Raw genomic sequence first — 20,599 nt, forward strand, 5'->3', positions numbered from 1 at the left:
AAAACATTTTTTAAACATTAAAGCATGTAAACATGTTCTAGTAGAAACCCAAAATACAAGTATGAACCAGATAATAAGCATATTAGGTCCCCTTTAATACGGTAATGCATGATGATAACGTATAACCATCATTCATGCTCAGTAATATACTATCCTGACATACTGCCAAACGTTTGCACGTTATCGCTATCAATGGACATTCAACAAAATTGTATAGGTGCAGGTCACAGATACTGTTTCTTGAGTAGTTCCCTTGTTCCTATCTTTACGACTACTATTCATCATATTTTGTTTTGTCCCCAGGATATATATGACCGCCCTTGTTTGTCTAATTCTTATGACCTTGTCCAACTCGCATTCTTCCGTTCAAGATGCCCCCGCCCCTCTTCCTTCTCCTTCAGATCCACCAATGGTATCTGCGGCAAGTCTCCCTACGTCAGCAACATTGCAGGACCTCTGTGCTCCTCCGGCATTACATTCAGCCCCTATCTTCCCTTGCACTCATTAGTGCCAGAGGTAGAGGTGACAAGAACGGTCACACAATCTCAAAGTGATAAAATGCACAACAGAAGGTGGCTGCAGAGAATTAGGTACTTTTGGAAAAGCCAGCACAAAAAAACTAAAGTGCATGCGATGGAGTCTTAAAGAGTGGAGTTTGGTGCAGTGCACAATTTACATTCTACTGTATATTGATTAAATCTGTATACCCCATGGGAAGGAGTATTGAGCATCGTGACTGTAGGGTGGATTTTAGTTCTATCCTCTGCATTTTAAATGGCTTTATGCAGCATGTCATTACTACTTAAGTAGCCTACCTCAGCTTTCCCTGTAAAGAGTTTATGTTTGCGGTAGTTAAAAGTGATATCCAAATAGATTTTCTCCGTGCCGTCTTTCGCATTCAAAACAATACAACATCAAAGTGATATATCTTCAACATTAAGGGCCTCTAAGCTTCATCCTTCGCAGCATATTTTGCAGAAAGATATTTTGAAATAAATAGCTGTTTTTTCCTGATTGTACCAGACGCACACTAAGACATGAGGGATAAACCATCTTGTCCTTGTCCAGTCCTTTGTTTCAAAGGATGCCTAATCAATCAAACCACTCGTTTTGTTTTGTTTTTGATTCGATCTGTCAAATCAATATTAAGGCCTGATTAACATGAGCAAATTCAGGTCTCATATTTCTCTTTTTTCATTGGCATGTAGATAAAAGCATCTGGGTGTTACAGTAAGTTATGGGTGTATAGGTAATAACAATAACAGGATATCTTGCTGTTGAATTTTTGCATACCAGGTGTAAAAAGAAACTACTGTATGCTTTGTAAAAGTGATATAAAAGTATCTTGGAAAGTCTTGGTTTGTAGTATTGCAGTACTGCTCAGAACCTGGTTGAAATATATTGTGCAAGCAATTTATTTATATAATCAAATAAAGCTAAAATTATAATATAAAGAACAGTTTTAACACCCCTCTCTTAAGGTGCACAGGGGAAATGTAGCTTCACTCTCACTGCAAACAAAGCTCACGATAGCGCTCTCATCCTCACACCGATTTATTAGCTCTCTGTTTGATCAGGATGCTTGTTAAACGCTCTTTAAAGATAAATTATAACCCCTTACGTCACATGCAGCAAAGGCAAAGCTTACAATGCTTTGTGTGCACAAAGGTCTCTTAGGCCTTCTGCAGTCTACCTGTAGAAGTTTACTGCACCACTGGTGCAATAGGGAAATCATATTACCTGGAAAAGGAAGTTATTTCGGTAGCTCATATAAAGTTGAAACATAATAACTAGCCTATTTTAAGCTGCCAAGCTGCAGTGCCAGATTCTCAAACCTGAAATATTTGTATTCTGTTTTTATGGACATATATGAAAATTGTTAGACCTAAATCAAATCAAAACCTTCTTCTAAATTACTATTCTGATCAACACCAACATAAAAACTGTTGCCTTGGTGTTTTTGTAGAGGCTAAAAAATGGGCCAATGAAAAAGACCCCCCTTTTAGCAGCCAAATTCACCATGCACATCTATTTATTTGCAAATTTTTTGCAGATTCCTGTCATAAGATAAGATAAGACATTCCTTTATTAGTCCCGAAGTGGGGAAGTTTACAGTGTATAGCAGCAAAGGGGATAGTGCAAATAACAAGATGCATCAGCTAACACAGTAAAAAAAGAGCTAAACAAAGTGTAACAAAATATGAACCATTTAAATAGAAGGAAGTATAATAATAGGAGCAGTATATACAGTATTGACAATAAACAGATTACATTATTAAAAAAATTGCACAAGTGGAAAATGTGAATGAAATGGAAATTCCACCTGAAAATATCAGGTTATTATTATTATTATTATTATTATTATTATTATTATTATTATTATTATTATTATCAGTCCTTAAATTCAAAATAGTTTATTTTTGTTAAGACTGATAATACTTTAGCTTTTAAACATTATTATGGCCTAATATGGAAAATTGTGTCTTACATCATTGTGGATGATATTAATGCATTGGGACTTTTTCTGTGATAGCAATGCAGACATTTTTATAATTAATATTTTCGGTGTTTTTCTTATTAATGGTTGCATACAAACTGACAATAACCTGATATTTTCAGGTGAAATGTCATACATTCATTCATTCTCACTGTGCAATATCGTTTTCCACTTGTGCAATTTTGTTAATAGTCTGTTTATTGTCAATACTGTATATACTGCTCCTATTTTTATACTTCCTTCCATTTAAATGGTTCATATTTTATTACACTTTGCTCTTTATTTTTTTACTGTGTTAGCTGATGCATTTTGTTTTTTGCACTATCCCCTTTGCTGCTGTACAGTGCACTGCAAATTTCCCCACTGCGGGACTAATAAAGGAATATCTTATCTTATCTTATCTTAAAGACAAATGATGAGGATATACTGTATCCCATGAATCATAAAATAACGAGACAATCAGATAATGTCAAAGGCAAAATAAAAGTTATTCGAAATGTGCACACTGCTCATTTACAGGACTTATTTGCAACTCTTACAATGCATTATTTCCTAAAACAACTTCAGTTTATATAGATTATATATATATATGTATATATATATACATATATATTTGTTTAGCTCTTTTTTTTTACTGTGTTAGCTGATGCATCTTGTTTTTTGCACTATCCCCTTTTGCTGCTGCACACTGCAAATTTCCCCACTGCAGGACTAATAAAGGAATATCTTATCTTATCTTATTTTAAATACATGACAGGATAATAACAGTCGCATCCATTCCTACATATATATATATATATAGTGGGCACTGCTGTGTTCACGAAGAGCTGATAAAGCTTCATCAGTGTATTTTTCACCTTTAATCGACGACTGCTTGTTCTCACGCTGCTGGAATGGCGCTTGATGCTGCTGCTGCTGCTGCGGCTGCGGCTGCTGCTGTGTTCATCCAGCATCTCTCTGCATCCCTCTCCTCCTCCTCCCCCCCTCGGACAAACCGGAATGGTTTCTTCCAGGCGAACCTGTCACTGTCACCGCGGCGGTGACGGCAGCCGAAGTGTGAGAGCAGAGTGGGGGGGGAGAGAAGGAGAAGGAAGGCTTCATCCACTGCCTGCCATTGCAGTGCGGCGGGCTGCTGCTCTGACTGGAGCCACACACAACCAGGAAGACCTTTTCTCATTCCTTGTCCTGTTATATTTCCACAAGCACGCCGTGAGGACCATTGCTTTTACGAAAGGTGAATGGGTTTCTTTAATCTAACCGCGTTGCTAGGGAGAGTGTTCGCTGTAGCCGCCGCATGAGCTGACTGGACTGCGGCGGGTACGAGCGAACCATAACGGTAACTATAGCTACCTAACTGCTAGCGAACATTAACGGTAACTATAGCTACCTAACTGCTAGATAACCATAACGGTAACTCTAGCTTCCTAACTGCTAGCGAACATTAACGGTAACCTAGCTACCTAACTGCTAGCGAACATTAACGGTAACTTAACCACCTAACTGCTAGCGAACTGCATCTACGCGGTAATGCTAAGTGGGGGTAGCTATTTGCCCAACATGCTAATCTTTCTAGTTGAAAGCATGAATAATAAAGGTATCAATTGTCCTATTTGTGTGGAGTTTGCGTAAGCGATCATATTAAATCACAAAATGCATAACGGTCGCGCTGTCATCGAGGCGGGCGGACGGTTGGTTCGCACGTCGCGTCAAAGTGTCGCCCAGGTAACGTTAGCTAGCTGGTGATGAGCTAGCCTAGCTTAGCTTAGCCTAGCTGAGGGAACAAAATGTCGGCCAGGCTAGGGGGGCTGGTTTTGACCAGGAGGTGAATATAAGAAGAGGGCACACGATTTATAAAAGTCAGACTGCAAGAGACAATGAGGGAGTGGTAGTGTGAGTTCAGCTGCTACTAATGTGACATTAAATGAAAGAGGAAGGTCAAGCGGTGGCTCTCCTTGTTGTGATGGTCCGTTTGGAGAAGCAAAGTGGGTCTTTGGTTGAAGCTAAGGTAGCTCATGTTAGTTTTGTTAGCTGGCTCTCTAGTTTGGTGACACTGGTGTAAATACCTGCTTGCCTGTCTGTACTGTGTCTCTACCAGCTGTCATCATAATGTCATGTCAGCTGTGTGTTTGGGGGGTTTCCTGTTGTTGGCTACAGTTGTTGTTGTTCTTTGGCTTAGCTCAGTCTAAGATAACTATCACTATTTACATTTCCATACCAAGAGATAAGATAAGATAAGATGAACCTTTAGTAATCCCCTGAGTGAAATTCAGGTGTCTAAGCAGCAACATCAGCAAACAGAGTGAATCACAGGAGAGGTATAAAGGTATACAAAAAATATAAAAACAATAATAGAGATATAAAAGATACAGAGTGAATGGGTGAACATAGTGTGTACAGTCAGTCAATAAATAAATGTAGTATGTACATATGTGCAGTCTATAAAGTGGTATATAGGATGTATAGTGTAAAGTAAGTGTAAAGTGTGCCAGTGGTTAGAGTCCAAGATGGTTGCAGATAGTGCATGTTTAAAGGTCTTAAAGTCCTCATAGTTCTCATATGGGGGTCAGCCTTGGTTGTGGAGCCTGATGGCTACCAGCATGAAGGACTGACCCAGGCGCTTTGTGTTGTGTCGAGGGGGGAATGAGTCTGTGGCTGAAGGTGCTCCTCATCTTGACTAGCTCATCATGGAGGGATGGATTGCTGCTAAACTAAACTAAACCAGTCATCACCTGTTGACTATTTTAAAACGCTAGACAGCATCTTTTTGTAGATTAATATCGTTTGTTTTGTCAGTTTACATTTGCTGTAAACCAGTCCTAGTATAAAAGCTCCTTAAGAGATTTTTTTGTTTTTTTTTGTTTGTTTATTTGTTTTGCACAATTTAAGACTATACAACATAACAAAAAAATAAATAAATGAATGATATACAGTTCAGGAAGAGGCAAAAAACCCACTGGGCTTACCTGAAGCCTCCACTTAGAGACAAGATTAATATAAAGAAATAATATGAATACATAATAAGTAGCTACCCAGCAGCATCAAGATAAGTAATTAGTGATTCATTTGACTGCTGTGGGAAATAAACATTGAAGGCCTCTCTGCCTGGTTGGCCAACATATCTCACAACCTTGGTTTACATTACATATTGTATGTATATATATCTATAAAACCTTCATTTAACTAGGAAGTCACATTGAGATTAAAACCTCTTTTACGAGTGAGACCTATAGCCAAGACAGGGTCAAATAGCAGCATCCAACACATAAAAAGACAACATTGAATCACGACAGCAACAATAGGTACGACAAAATCATCATTATACAGTTCATTAACAATGCAGCATGTTGGTCATGTGTTTGCTATTTAATTGAAACAACGGCAGCTTGCAGTGACCACTTCCTTTATTCTATGTTTAAAATCATTTAAAGAGACAAGGGTCTCAAGTTTAAGCTTGGCCTGCAGATCGTTCCAGGACCAAGGACCGTAGTGGAACAGGCTTGTTTTTACCAGCTTCTGTACTGATAGAAGGCACTTTAAACTGAAGCCATTTATGTGACCTTAGATTATAACTGTTGTGGAGAATTACAAACTTCTGGCTTAAATAAGTCGGAAGTTTGCCAGAGATGATCTTATAGATTAAAATGTACCAGTGTATGTAAGCATCATTAATAGTGGCCAAAATACCAGGTATTAAATATACTCTTAATGTTTTCATTATCTACATTTGGCTTGTATTCACTTGCTTTGTGAATGGTGGTAGATCGGTTGGTCCTGTCATTGAATTTAGTTGTATCTAATTTGTCTAGAATGGATAACAGGCTTTGAACTTAAATTAAGCTCCCAAAAGACTGTTTAAATCATACAGTAACGTTATATGTCTTCTCTAAATATAACATAAGTACAATACAACGTATAATTGGTATATCTTTCTGTGGAAGTATGATGATTCATTACTGCACATCTCCGTATTGGACTCTGTAAGAGCTTGGGACTATGACTTAAATATGACTCATCATCACTGGCCTCATGATAGTAATGACTATATGAAATGGCAGCTGGGCAGGGCAACAGATTTGTCAAATGAAGTGGGGGAGGCACAATACAGATTATATTTGTGGCAGCCATTAGATGTTTCATTGCACGATTAAACAGTTTTTTTTTTTTTTTTTAAGTAATTCAGATGGCACTGTTGTGCAGGGGATGTTTCTGGCAAGCATGTCGCTTGAGACGAAGAGAATATCCAGCTGCTCAAGGGCAGCCATACATGTTGGCCTGTAAATCATGTTGACCTAAGCTGTCATGGGAGCAGCAGTCATCTGAGTCATCGTGGTTTTGGAAGGACAAATTTATCTGTATATTTTGCCTACTTAGGTTAAATTTGACAGTGGTTTTGTAGTCCTGTGTATTTGTAGAAACTGTGTGGAATACGGGTCTTATTCCTTGCTGGTTAAAACATACCTACGTGACAACAGAAGTACTGATGAGACTGCATATAATGTGTTGTCACTATATATTTTTAAACCTTTGGTGTGCATACTTGTTAATGCCATACGAATGGCTTATGGCTTTATGAATATAAAAGAGATTAAAGTAGATGCCCTCAGGTACATCTTTGAAGAGATTAATGGTCTAACTGTGTAGAGCGAGGGTGCTGGAAAACAATGCCAAAAAAATGGTGGGAGACTGTGGAGATGGCACGTGTTTCAGTGTTAGCGATAGCCTCGAGGTGCCACTAGAATAACAAGGAAAATGATTTAATGAGTTAGCCTGTGCTATCCTGGAGTACTATACCTCTGCTTACACCATGGGTTATTTCGTATAATTAGTATCACTGGGATATTTTCATCCACTGAGAGGTGTGACTTCAGACTGAGATGGACTTTTGACACTCATTGTTTTGCCCTGTTTGAGCTAATAGATCTAATCCTTTTTTATTTTTTCAATTTAGGAGGATTTTCTGTTCTGCATTGCAGCCCAGTTTAATCCCGTCCCCCTCTTTATGTCCACTCAGATGTTACTCTGCATGCTTTTTTGGCACAAGATGAATTACAATGCAGCTGAGGCCAATAGAGTTTTTTTTCAAATGCTAACATAAAAGTCACACATCTCAGCATGTATAGATCATATGCTGTAATCATGATTTTGTGTTGTCTGTTTTTGTCGACCTTCACAACCAGCTTTATCCATGGACAAAATATAATGCAAAGTAGATTGTACTACACATACTAATAGGCTTTGTCAATGACATTTTGAGGGTCAGGCATAAATAGTTGGCATCTATCTATCTTCTTTGGCTCCTTAAATATTTTATACTACCTCATTTTTAGGCTACCTTTTGGAGATGATGGTGTTGTTGGGAAGTTGATTGATGGGTGCTGTGAACATTGAAAGGTCATTGCTCTGATACATGGCCAAGCTAAGACTTCCTAGCAAACACCTCTTAAAAATATGACATTGAAGTCCTTGTCCCCATCGAACAGCATTTCTCGGTGTTAACAAATGGCACGTTTACGTTATGTTTATAGCTCCAGTTATACAGAAGCCTGCTTATATAAATCAAGTCCATCGTAAATCCCTATTTGAAAGGGGTGTGGAATTATCAGGATGAAGAGGCTCGCAAAATCCCTCATCAATCACATTTCAACGCGAACCTCCTTTTTCTTATAGTGCAGAAACATCCCTTATCATTACGGTTTTTCATTGGCTCCGTTGTCCTCATTTCCATCAGTGTGACGGAGAGGAGGCGGGGTGCAGGTCAGTGGCTCAGCTTATCAGCACATTCCTGCCCTCTTATGTGCTCTGTGTGGGGCACTGATAACTTCCACAGGGCTGATTGAGTTCAGGGGCTGATTTCCTGGTCCATGTGTTCAGGACACACTCGGGCTCTGGTTATGATCACTGACTCCAGCTGTGGAGCCTGAAAATAGACTGCTCACACTGAGACACTATCCCGGAGAGCAAGTAGCTAAGGTTGAATTTAATTTCTTTTTAAAAATGTATGTTGTTTTTAGGGATGCAACTAACGTTTATTTTCATTGTCGATTAAGCTGTTGATTATTTTCTCGATTAGTCGATTAATTATTTGGTCAATAAAATGTCAGTAAATGGTGAAAAATGGTGATCAGTATGTCCCAAAGCCCAAAATGATGTCCTTAAATGTCTTGTTTTTATCAATTATCAAAGTAGTTGGCATTCATTTAATAATTGACAATTAATTGGTTAACCGTTGCAGCTGTAATTGTTTTATGGAAAATTCTGTGGAAATCCAAAACTCAAGTCAGATTCTTAAAATATTTGTTTTTGTTTTAATTTGTATTGTATAACTTGCATACTTTTCTTAAGAAAAAAGGAATGTGATATTTTTACTTAAAGCGGCTATAATCAATATTTTTATAAATAAAAAATAAATCTTTTCAGTTGCAGCAGGCAGCTGTTTTCAATGAAAAAGTCCCACTTTACACTACCTGCTCAGCACCAAACAGTAAACACACAAAGTTAACGTCTAGCTAGTGAACATAGTGGAGCATTTAGCAGCTAAGGAGTCAGATATTTACCTCCGAAGTTGGTAGAGACCAAAAACAAATCTAAAAGAAAGTGAATATTGGACTTATATTCACCAGGTGGACAGAAACACGACTCCAAGTGAATGATAATGTTGCTCCTTAACGGCTGGATATGTAAATAAACAACTGTTTGCTAACAAGTTCTTCATATTAACTTAAAAGCTGGTGATATATCAATGTTGTGTTTGCAACTTCCGGCCAAAAAGTCAGTTATTGCAGATTTAATATTCAAAATGCATTAGTTAGAGGGATAAAATATGATTTAACATTTAAAATAATACAACTCGGCCTGATCACTCATACTAGATTTCAAGTCATTTTTGCTGTTTTCCACACAACACGACTTGGATTATAAAATGTGTTATGACAACCAGCAACACAATATGTGTCTTGTCTCATCTGAGGAACGTGTAGTAGGTCTACACTGTTGGACAGGAAGTACACAACTCATGTCAGAATTAATATTATGACAGCTAATTGTGTAATTGGCTAATTATCACACTGTCTAAACACACATTTAATCTGAAGAACACTTGTTAATTACAGTGTTGACAGTCATCCTCAGTGTTTAGCACATCAAATAAGGTTTGCCTGCTGGCTTCCTCCGCTTTGGAAATTTAAACCCAATCATTGGTGGTTAAAAGTACTGCGGCATCGTGTCTAGCTTTTGACAGGTTTTATTAGGTATCTGTGTGTTAAAGACATTTTATTCAATGTTTTATGTCCATTTGTCTCATGGACTGCCCATGAGTCTCATCCTGCACAGAAATTGTTGCCACTTTTCAGTAACTTTATGTCAAGTCTTTTTCCTCAGATATGACCACTTTAAGTTTGGGATAGACTTGTTTGACTTCTACATGTTTTATAAATAAAATATTTATTTAGAATAAAGAAATGTAAACATAAAAATACAGATACAAGTTGAAAGTATAGATATGATCTCCCGTCAAAACATGCAGTGTCATAGAAATAAAAAAAAACAACAACAAGCAAAATGCAGAAATTATTTGTAGTCACAGAATTGTTTCTGTTTTAAAATATGCTAACTTAGTAAAAGCAATACCATTATTTAAAATGAACACACAGTACACGGCTCAAGTATTCATAACTCAAACACAAAATGTAACAGAACACTGGAACAAAAAACAGCTGCCGCAAAAGTTATCGCGCTGTAAACACCAGCTTTTTCCCCCTTAAGATTTCAAGTTATTGGACACAAAACTGTTTATTTGTATGAGAGAAGTTGTGTTTTTGCACCACCATTTCTCACCACCAAGCATTAGCCCTTGACATGATTAACATTAAAATGAGTATAAGGCAGTAGAATAGCTTTAAAGCTTGAATGAATGGTCTGAACCACGATTCTTGTGTGTAATCACACTTTTGCATTCTGTAGTCATGAACGTAGTATTAAAAAAAGAAGACGTAGTAGTGGCTGAACTGCTGACTTGAAGCATTTCGCAGCTTGGGTTCCCTACGTGCCTCTTTTGGTTGATGTAGAAATAATTAATTTGGAGGCTGGAAGGCAAAAGGTGGTGGAGAGATCAAGCTATGTGTGGAATCTGTCACCGCTCTCGGGCTCTCAGGGATGTAAATTTAACTTGTTTCCTTTGCCAGCGGTGACTGGGTGTCTGTCAGGCTTGTCCAACGCCATCGTTATCCTGACTGATAAGTGGGATGTCGTGACCCACATGGCCTTGGTTTGGTGTTCGATCCATGTTCTACCTGCATGATGAGATCTGGGCTAAATATTTGTACAAATTTTGTGTCGAATTCTGTTTAACCTTGGATGGTTCTCTTTGTCAGATTGTGATTTCACTATATCACCGGTTGGCATACTGGGATGGTTTGTTTTTGTTATGGGGTAGTTTTTTTTCTTTTTAGCTTCCTTCCTGTCATTGCATTTTGTGTATTTTTTGTATATTTTCACTGTGATGCATTTCTTCTTTCACAATCCAAAACAAATCTGTAAAAACACATGTAAAGTTTCAGTGCCCAAGACAGTGCCGCTGCCACACTACTGTATACACGCGCACCTCTACACACAACAAACAGTGATATCCGTCTGAGAATAACTAATAATAATTCACGTTGAATATGAATAATGTTGTGGGATTATTCCTTATTTCCTGGGCTATTTTGCGATTCATACATTATTATTACGTACTTGTATATAAAAAATTAAAAAAACAAAGCATTCGAATAGTGATTTGGAGGTAGAATACCATGGCAACGGTCGAAGCTTTGACAGCTGTAAATACAGCTGAATCACCCATCAATTTTATCTGGATGCACAGTGGTCACTGCTGGTTTACCTCCTGCTCACAGAGAACAGGACGTAGACAGCAGGGTATTTAAATCATGCCCTTACATAAAGTGATATGTTTAATAACCGTTTCAATAAATGACAGGAATTTGATGAGGAACAATCAGTCTGTCACAGGCAGTAAGGGATGTTTAAGTGCATGAGGTTGAGTAGACGGTTTATAGTTTAATGTTAAACTAACCTTCTGATCGTGTCATGCATCAGGATGAAGTGCACAGAGAAATGTGTTGCTACATTTGTCTGATATAGTGTCGTTGTGTTATCCTCTGTCTTCGCAACGTGACCTGGAACAAAAGTTGCATTGTAAAGAGAAGGATAGCCCCAGCCTTTAATAACAACCCTGTTTACCATGTATTTCCTGTTGAAAAATCAGTCCTTCATAAACAAGGAATGCCTCAGTATGCATGTGGTTGGCACATACTGCAGATGCTTGAAGTTGCCTTAGGAGGAATTCACATGTTTGTGCAGCCATGCAGTATGCCACACTATAGAAAAACACAGACGTCTTAACAGTAATGGGGTAAAATGATTCAACTACTAAAATAAATATAATCATATCTGACAAGTTGTCCTCCAAATGCTGCTTGATTGGATACAGAAGATGTTTTCCACAGGATAGAACAATGTTCTTAGTTTTGCTAGCGTTTTGTTGCAAACTGCATTGCAGTAAACTATTTTTCTTAATAAAGCCATTTTAGTTTGCACTCTGTAAACACCATTATAACTTGGGCTGTGGTCTGTTTAATAATAACTTTTCCTGGGGGGAATATTAGGTGCAGGTTGTTGAGTTCATTTTCTCATGAACTAGTTGAACTTATTGAAAGATGTGCAAATAAAATAACTAGTAGTTAGGCTGCTAACATTTAAGCTGTCCCACAAAATGAAAATTGAATCACGAGATCTATAATAACTGGCTGTTAAACATATCGCTTTGCCCTACAGATGTCAGAATTTCCTACTTCATTGTATGAGGGATGTTACACAAGTCTTTGCTTTCCTCTCATTCTGCCTCCACCTCTCAGATTTCCCTTTTTTTATGTTAAGTTTGGTTTGATCTGCTTTATTAGCAACCTGTTAATCTTAGTTTGTGTTGGAGGTGAGATTTAATGGTGTTTGTGTTGTCTTCAGCTGCAGTATATAAAAAACGAAGTATAATGTCCTTATGTTTATTATTAACTGTCAGTTTGATGATTAGTAATCCTCTATGGGATGTCACTGACATGCTGAGCATAATTTATGCATGCAATGCAGCACACCTGGTGAAGAACGGCGTAATAATGCTCCACATGCAAAGAGAATTGATGAATTCTGCTCTGGCTCAACCCGGCACCTCAGGGGTTAAGTCCGATACAGCAGTTTACACTGCGGATGGATGTTCGCTAGTACAGAGGAGTCCCATGCTGTAGCGGAACTGCAGATCCCACACAGATTGCTGCCAAGCCAGAGGGGATTTGCTTCGATCCCATGAGCGTGTTGAGGAGAGAGTTGGAGCGAGGGCTAAATTTTGAAGAAAGATGTTGGGAGAGGACGCAGACCTTTGCGGGGCAGAGAAAGCATTAGGGTGTAGCTGCGGGGTGTGTTTCTTACCCCCTCACCTGTGGTCGTAATTTCAGTTGTTCCTGAGCCAAGAAAAGAGCGAGGAAAGGAAGGTGGGGGTAAAGTCCCTCCTAGCACTGATTGGTGCGGTTATGCACTGAGGCTGCTGATGTGCGTCTGCAGGAATCTCCTGCTGGATTTACTGAGGAGTAGCTGGAGGCTGGAGACGCTTTTGTTTGTGTTCTCTGTAGGATGAACTGATGTAAGTACCTCTGATCTTGTATGCATCCAGTTTTATCCGAACAACAAATCAAAAAGATGAACGGAATGAGGTAGAAGTCTGTTTTACTGTAGCCTTTAAATAATGCAAGTGTGTGTATTTCATGGCGTAATGGTTGGCAATTAAGTTTTATGTCAGAGTTAATAGGCTTCATCTGTTAACCTTCTTATCACTCGTGCATTGCAGCATCTCTCCCGCTATCTCCCCTCCATTAGAGAGCCACAGTACAGCATATAACCATGTTGTATGTGCAGAGTGTCACTTATCTCTCAGGGGACCCCCCGACTGGTGCTAAAGCATAGGCCCTCATCAGCATTTGAATATGTTCTCCAAAGCAGAGGAGTTTTAGCAGTTGTCAGCACTCCCCGGCACATCGTTTTCAATTTCTGAAGTGATCAATCATCTTATTCTACTTGTTTGCTGCTTCACTGCCAGAAGCCACAGCGGAGTGTAATCCTGTTGTTGTTTTCCGTCTTTGGCCGCAGTGCAACTTGCACAGTGGTCCCGAAAGTATCCTCGTTCTAGCAATTTGTTCATTGCTGGCATTCTAGTCTTTGTGTCAGTGTCATTCTTGGTTTGATTTAATGGTCGTAGGGTTGTGACTACTCAGAACTTTGGAGCAAATGAGAGATGTTTCTTTCCCTGCTGGGGCCTCATTTAGTTTTATTGCTGCTCTTATCATGTGGGGATCTGTAGTTGGACTGTGGGAGCTCATTTACTTCCCAAGTAAGGATCTAGAAAAAGCAGTGTCTTATCTCAAACTGATACTAGAAATAGAGATATTAAAAATAACATGAGATGTGGTTTTCTACATCCTTTTAATTGAAGAAATGTATGATACCATTGTCACATTTTTAGAGCTGCAACGATAAATCTATTAGTTGCCAACTATTAAATTAATCGCCAAGTATTTTGATAATTGATTAATCTGTTTGAGTATTTTTTTAAGAAAAAAAAGTCCCAAATTCTCTGATTCCAGCTTCTTAAATGTGAATATTTTCTGGTTTCTTTATTCCTCTATGACAGTAAACTGAATATCTTTGAGTTGTGGACAAAACAAGACATTGAGGACGTCATCTTGGGCTTTGGGAAACGCTGATTGACATTATACATCCATTTTCTGACAATTTATATTGAAAACAACGAAGCGATTAATCGAGAGAATAATGACAGATGAATCAACAATGAAAATAATCATTAGTTGCAGCCCTAGTAATTTTCATTAGTTTTGTTTTAGCTAATCAGCAAAATTCAGTACTAAAAAGGATTTTTTGTACCACTCTGTGTAACATGAGTATCCCAGCATCAACTTTAAGCATCCTCTATTGTAATAATTATTTGAATAGCCACATTTTCATTGCACTGGCACTGTAGAGGCTCTGTGAAAATGATCTACCTCTCTCTGTTTTCCTCAGGCCTTACAGACAGATCCAACAAATGGGCACTAGAGAGAAAGTGAATGTATTTTCTATGCTGCATCGCATCATTTGTTCCAGTCAGTCCATGGCATTTAATATAACAAGAGGTTATTAAATGTTCTCCTGTGTTCATGCTGCAAGTTTCCCTTAAATCACTCTGTTGCAGCATCACAACGGCAGAATTAATGAGAGCTATTTTTAGCTACTCTAGTCCCAGAGCGGTCAAAATTGAATAAGGTTCTGCCTCACCCCTAAACCATACTACAGCACAAAATCTATTCTCTTAGTCAGAGAATTGAACACCCCACCATATTGCCTCAGTTCCCTCTTTGGAAGAAATATGATTTTGGTTTTCTGCTGAATAGAGAGTTGGGGAGCCAGCACTCTTTAATTTTAATGATGCTCCAAAGTGAATACAAAATGAAACACCATCTTAGCTTCCCTCCTCATGGGTTGTGTTAGGATAGTATTGTGGTGACACGTTGTATATTAAGGATTTTGTCTCCCAAGTGGAGATGTTCTACTCTTTTGTTGCAGATTTTTTCCTTTCCACCACGTATGGGTTAATAGAACCTGAATCACTATTTGTAAATAACAAAGCAGTTGGCTACATCAGTTGGTTTCAGGTGGGTTAGTGTTGATTGTTTTCTGTTTTTGTGATAGCTACAGTACAGAATCTGGAAAGGGAAGAAAGAGATGTGAGACATGGCTTGCAATGCAACCCCAAAGATCAGCTCCTTTTACAAGTTTACCTGCCAAATTGATATTTGGAACTGAAAAGAACTATCAAAAGACCAGTACGCTGCCAAAGTGGCCGGTACTTGCCAACAGCCGCCAAAATCTGATATTATTCTGTTGTACTTGATTCAGATGGTGCTGCCAGGTCACACAAATACTTGTTTTTGTCATTGCTCCAATTGAATTCAGTGGCTTATATGATTTGTAATTATTGGCTACAAATGTGTGCCTCAAATACTAGCAACTTCAGCCATATTTTGTCATTCAACTGGCAAATTATTGTTTTAAAGTTGAAACGAATTTAAGATGAATCTTTTGTCATTTAATCACTAATTACAGCTTTTCAAATGGGACTATTTTCAGTTTGTTGTAGTCATCTATGATTGCAAATTTAATCTTTTGGTTTTGGACTGTTGCTTGAACAAGACATTTAAGTATGTCAACTTGAGTTCTGGAAACTTGTGACGGATATTTTATACTATTTGATGGCGTTTTTTAAATTAATTAATTAATTATCGTTGATTAATCTACATATTACTTTCTTGATTAATTGTTAGGTCTATAAAATGTAAGCAAATAGCAAAAAATACCAAATACTGTAGTTCTCAGAGCCCATCGAGATGTCTTAAAATTAGAACTGCAATGATTATTTGATTATTTGATTCGTTTTTACAGAAAATTAATCTATTAAATCAAACTATTTTGATTATAGATTAATTGTTTAAGCCATTTCTTAAGCATAAATGTCAAAAATTCTCTGGTTGTAGCTTCTCTAACGTGAGCATTTGCTGTTTTTCTCTGTTTTATATATTTATAAACTGAATATTTTAGCGGTTTTAGACTGTTGGTTGGACAAAACAACACAATGGATGATGTCAACAAGAACTGTGGAAAAACGTGATCTGCCCTTTTCACTATTTTCTGATATTTTATAGCCTAAATTAGATTAGATTATATTTCCTTTATTGTCATTGTACAGGTACAACGAAATTGAGTTTGCAACTCCCCATCACACACATGATGCATTAAAAGACAGTCTATAAATATAGACAGCTATGAGGTTAATGACCAGTGTCGTATGTGCAAGCTGTCATAAAGGGCAGTAAAAGTAAGTAGAAAATCTAAAACAATATAAAAGACAATGATTATAATAAATAATTAAATACATAATAAATAGTATAATCAATGTGCATGTGCAATATCATAAAACAAATGCAGTTCAAAGTGCAATTATGCAGTCAAGGTTAAAGTGCATGGTAAAATACAATAAAATAAAGTGCATCTAGTCCATGCAGTTGTGGAAGGGGGGGCCTGCAAATTAATCAATAATGAATGTTACAGTTAGTTGCAGCCCTTCTTAAAATGTAGTGTTTGTCAAATTAACAGTGCAAAACCCAAAGATATTCACTTTAAATTACTATCATAGAAGAGTTGGAAAACAGCGAATTTTTGCCATTTTTGCTCAAAACATATTTTACAATAAATGATTAATCTATTATCAAAATAGAGTCTGAAAAATAAATTTCAGTCAATTGACTAATTGATTAATCAACTAATTGTTTCTACTCTACAATAATGGAAAATATTCACTAGTTGCATCCCTAAATTGATTCACATCTGGAAATTAGTGCCTTAAAAGGCTGATGTTGGATTATTTCTTTGACTGACATGCTTTAATAGTTTCTTCTGCCGAGGAATAAAACCACACTGGGTTTATTGAAGAATTGTGTCGTTTACCATTCGTGTATTGACTCCACACGGTCCACTTTGACCGCAGCTTTCCTGTCCTTTCTCCACTCAGCTGTGTGATCCATCTGTGTTGTAGTCCATCTGTGTTGTAGTGCTGCTGGCTCCCAAGTTGCCTGGTTGTAATCCCCCAAGCATGACCCAACCGACATGGTGTGTCTCCACTGTGGAGCGGCTGCCAGCCCTGGCTCTGGCTTGTGGCATGAAGCTTCTGTTGGCACCAGTTGTTTGTGGCCATAAAGGGCGTACACAACAGTGCCACAAAAACTCATCAGTCACTGGATGCTGACACGACTTTAGTACAAACTGCACACAGGAGCAGTGCACAGTTGACTCAGACTTTTCCCTTTTCTTTCTTTTATGTTTACTTGACTCTTGAGAGTAGTGTATTTGGCTCCGAATGGGGCACTAAGATGTTGGTTTGGTTGTGAGACTGAATTCAAAATGCCATGTACATACAGTATTTTAAAAATGTTTATTTTTTATCTTTAATTTCTACAAAAAACAGCTTTTTTTGAGGTGTTTGTTTTTGATTAACGTCAGGCCAACAGACTATGTTTAGATGCACATGTGGCGACAAATACAGCGTGCTCATCTAAAATGCATAAAAAAGCTTTTGTTTCTAAATTAATTCAGCTGTGTCTTTTTTAAACCTCCCACGGTTGAGAGGAACCTTCAGACACGGCCTGAAAATGTCAGGCCACTTGAACAACACCACACTGTTCCCCCTCTGTTACCGGAGCAACAAGCTCTGCAGGAGGAGAAAGCAAAATTACATCCCTTCAAAGTGAAAGGTGTGTGTGAGGGAAAGAGGGAGAGGGAGGGATACACACTGCAGGACCCGGCTTAATCTCTTTTCCCTCCTAAATTCAGTTTAGTTTTTACTCCATTTTAGTTTCCTCCTGTTTTGCTCCATTTGGGATTTTTACATCCCATTAATTTAATGATGATTTATTTGTATTGGATCAGACACAGTAAGCATTCTCTAATCATATTTTCCAGACAACAAAATCGCATTTCTCACAAACACAAGGCCTATACATTATATGTTATGTTTGCGCTATGCTGCATAAATGCCTATAAAGAATTTCTGAAAGTAGTATTGTCAACTGCAAACAAGTACCTCCCATAACTTTGGAGTTTAGTGGCAAACCATCTATAAATTTAGACGAAATGTTCGAGTTCTTTGCATCAGCGTTTCCACAGTGCTGCTGATCAAGAAGACACCGGCATAAATCCTCCTCCCCAAAGAGCAAACTTTCCAGTGAGAATTCATACCTCTGTTTTCAGCCGTCTGGTTAATATTCAGATGTCTTTTTTTTTCCTCTCTCAAGTGTAGTGTATTCAATGTAAAAGTCCAGGGGGAGTTCCCCTGTTCAAACTTTTGTTCCCCCTCCTTGTGTGAGTCCCACCATAAGCTGCCTGAGGAGTTTGTGACTGTTGCTGCCAAGCTAGGGACGTCTGGGACCACTTGTGGCGATTTATTCAGCTGCCGGTATTCCCAAACACTAGCGAACGTTTGGCACTTGGGCGACAGGTTGCGACAGACGTGAGGACGATGTGTTGAAGGAAGTATACACGTGTGATTACGTCCGGTTTTCAAAATAAAGTGTTAACAAAGGGAACTATATAAAAAGTACATATATGGAAATAAGATTGATTGGATTATATTAACCAGAAGTATACAACATTACATGTCCCTTATAAATTAAAAAGAAAATACCATTAATTTGTGAGGGAAATGTCTTTATTCTTTTATTGTTTTTTGGTTGATGGAAAAAATTTAATAAATAATGCCTGACAATTACTGATATATTTGAGTTCAGGACATTCACTACATACATGCTGAAAATCAAAACATTTTACTGTATTAATTTATATATTTTCCAAAGTAAAAGTCCCTCGAAGTGTATGATTCAACTTTATCCCATGGTCTAATGTTGAAACAAGTTACCAAAAATCACAATACTTGTAGAATTGTAATACTTAAAAATCACAATACATATCGAATTGGCACCCAAGTATCGTGAAAGTAGCAAATCAGGAGATAGGTGTATCGTCCCAGCCCTACTGTTATCAGGTCATCATACTGATGTGGTGCAGATTAATCTTCAACATGAAGCTAGACTGACAATTGCTAGATGTTTTGAGTTTGCCGACAAGGTGGCAATGATGTCAGCTTAGAGTCCAAGCACTGAAACTGATGCTGCATTTAATGTAAGGATCATCTCCCTTCGCTCATCTGTCATCACACTTTAATGTGCCGCAACATGAGAGATCACTCTTCCCAATGAGTCCTTTGCAATAGGGCGCTGTACTGTAAGTCTTTAAGGTGTCAAAGAAATTACCAGCAAAGCAGGAGGCAAATGTGTGATAGTCACCTATTAAGGTCACACTCCTAGGATCAATTTACATGACAAATGTGGGTTATTGCATTAGGTGCCATGATGTGGGTTGTAATTTGCCCCAAAGGGATGGAGCTGATAGTATTTTATACGCAGTCATTGAATGTCTAATGTGTCGTGAGATTGTGGTGGAGGTGAAATGATATAGAAGAAGAGATAAGATAAGAAGTGAGCTGTGGGGCGCAGAGGACAGTGCTGACCTCACAGCTGAAGGAGTCGACCTTCATCGTCTCCTCTGTGGTTGTTAATGTGACAGAGGGTGTGCTTTAATTTCAAAGACTTACTGTCTGTGTGGCCTCATTGAATCCAGCAGGGATTTTATCATTGTATTGTTGTATAATTGTATTCAATACACCGTAAACAATGGACCTCATACTGTGGATCTACTATGAAGGAGAGTGTGTTGATAGTGTGTGTGGTCTGTTTGGCAATGTGCGAGTGCACTGCAGATAAAACCAAGCACAACACAGTGCTATCTGTTTCACTGTAAATAGGTAACCGTGTATAACTTGAAACACACTCAATAACCTGCTGGGTGCAGCCCTGTATGTGTAGAGTGGCTGTGACAGTTTGTGTCCTCATTAGATTTCAACTCTTAACTTAGTAGAGGGAATGAAGTGGACATAGGCTTCAGTCAAATACTATTATTGTCTTTCAAAATGTGTATGGTTTTTTATCATTTTTACTTAATGTTTTCAGTGTGTGCTTTAGTTCAGGCTTTAGTATTATTCATTACATCCTTTATTTGCAGTGCAGGAGTGATGCAAATCATAACATAAAACCCAAATTCCGCAGGCAAGTATCCTGCAGAAGCACTGACTGTACATCTGTGCCTGGAAGCCCTAGTGTACACATTATAAAGGCAATTAGCTGGATTGTGCTGATAACATCCACATTATTCATTTGATGATGATGGAGCATCCTGCAGACTCATAAAGGTGAAATTCGCAGTTCTGGTGGGATGCTGCAGTGTAAATCCATTTCAGGAGCAAACAGACTTGAACACGGAAATGTTTACAATTTATGAAATTAAATAATTAGGGCCCGAGCACGAAAGTGCCAGGACCCAACGGTGTCCTGGCACGAAGTG

At 38.1% G+C, this 20,599-nt stretch overlaps 1 protein-coding gene across 12 annotated transcripts in view; it reads left to right on the plus strand.

Annotated features, from left to right (window-relative positions):
- tjp1b (tight junction protein 1b) overlaps positions 1 to 20,599 on the plus strand; it is a 97,983-nt gene that overhangs the window by 37,172 nt on the left and 40,212 nt on the right. Inside the window, exon 1 of one of the 12 annotated variants that reach the window (XM_037766264.1) lies at positions 3,570 to 3,731. The exons of the other annotated variants lie outside the window; for them this stretch is intronic. The gene's annotated coding sequence lies outside the window, so the exon portion shown is untranslated. Of the gene's footprint in view, positions 1 to 3,569; positions 3,732 to 20,599 lie in introns of those variants that run through there. 12 annotated transcript variants of the gene reach the window in all.

The sequence above is a fragment of the Sebastes umbrosus genome, chromosome 4, assembly GCF_015220745.1.
Source record: "Sebastes umbrosus isolate fSebUmb1 chromosome 4, fSebUmb1.pri, whole genome shotgun sequence".
In the NCBI taxonomy this organism is placed as follows: Eukaryota; Metazoa; Chordata; class Actinopteri; order Perciformes; family Sebastidae; genus Sebastes; species Sebastes umbrosus.